This window comes from Triticum aestivum, chromosome 7A, assembly GCF_018294505.1.
Source record: "Triticum aestivum cultivar Chinese Spring chromosome 7A, IWGSC CS RefSeq v2.1, whole genome shotgun sequence".
Classification (NCBI taxonomy): Eukaryota; Viridiplantae; Streptophyta; class Magnoliopsida; order Poales; family Poaceae; genus Triticum; species Triticum aestivum.
The window spans coordinates 49,499,822-49,501,170 of record NC_057812.1 but is presented as its reverse complement, the minus strand read 5'-3'; the positions used below and the strand labels follow the sequence as shown (position 1 = coordinate 49,501,170).

General features: G+C 39.0%; 1 non-coding gene across 1 annotated transcript; it reads right to left on the bottom strand.

Moving 5' to 3' along the window:
- Positions 1-493: 493 nt before the first annotated feature.
- TRNAA-AGC (transfer RNA alanine (anticodon AGC)) lies at positions 494-566 on the bottom strand. The gene has a single exon. It is a non-coding gene; the product is annotated as a tRNA-Ala (tRNA).
- Between the last annotated feature and the right edge of the window lie 783 nt (positions 567-1,349).

The window sequence follows — 1,349 nt, the reverse complement described above, 5'->3', positions numbered from 1 at the left end:
TGCTGTAATTGTGTCCTGATGTTGATACTGCATTGCCGAGATTTGGCGACTGAATGAACCAAATGCAGAAGAATTTGGATACAACCTGATTATTGCTCAAGGAAACTATTATTCTTACAGTATTATGGAGAAGAATTTGTACAGTACATATGTGCAAAAACAAAACAAAACAAAAAGCAGATATTGGAGAAGTACAGAAACTATTATTCTTACAGTATTATGGGGATACAACCTGATTATTGCTCAAGGAAAGGCACACCAGGCACGGGATATGCTAAATCGAGCATACAAAGGACGGCACACTAGGCACGCAGCCATGTTCAGAATGTTGCACTGCTTTGGCTTGCAGAAAAGATATATTTGTGTGCATGTTTTTGTTTTTACTTTTATGTCTAGAAGGATTTTTCGCGTGTTTGGGAGATTTGGAGTTTGCAAAAGTGAAGTCAAGAATCAAGTTAGTTTTTCTTTACAGAGAATTGCAGAAAAAAAAAATTGGAGAAGTGGGGTATCGATCCCCATACCTCTCGCATGCTAAGCGAGCGCTCTACCATCTGAGCTACATCCCCTTTCTGTTCACTGTACAAATCCTTCCGGAGGCAAGGTTCATACAAAAACAATGTTAACCAAAGCAGGTGCAGAACTGCAAATGGACACCCATTTTCACTGAAGACTGTTCAATTTGGATGAAATCGTGACAATGAGTAATTCCAACTTTCTCTTCCTCTCTTATTTTTGATGCAAGATTAGTGGAATTCGTCTTGTACGCGAGATATACATTTCAGACACCTGGGTTTGCCTCCCTTTCACAAAAAGAAAGAAAACAATCCAAAAACATACTCCCTCCTTAAAGAAATGTAGGAGGGTTTAGATTTGTTTACAGAGGGAGTACATTTTAGTGACTCTGCAACGTTTTCAGTGTCCGTCAATGTAACAAGAGAAGCAAAATGTCGTCGTGTAAATGTGCAGAAACAAGTATTATTACAGCATTGTGGGATACGATCTGAATTTTGTTCAAAAAATATCCCAGCAAAATGCAGCAAGTCGTGTCCAGGCACATTAGCATCGCCATGTTCAGAATTCGATATCTGTCAACAAATTCAGTTTCTGCTGGTGTAAAAAATATATATTTACTCCCTGCTGATAGACTGAAACTTTAAGCAAAACAACAGAACTCAAGTTCCCACTCAGTGCAAGAACCACCACATCTGTACCGACACCATCTAACAGAGATGCAGCTAGCAAAGTTCAAGTAGTGGCCATTGTCGACGCATTTTTATAGACTAATGGCAAGTGTCATGGTCAAACAGTTTCAGAATTTCAGAATCGTGATGGCAAAGCTAATAGTTTCA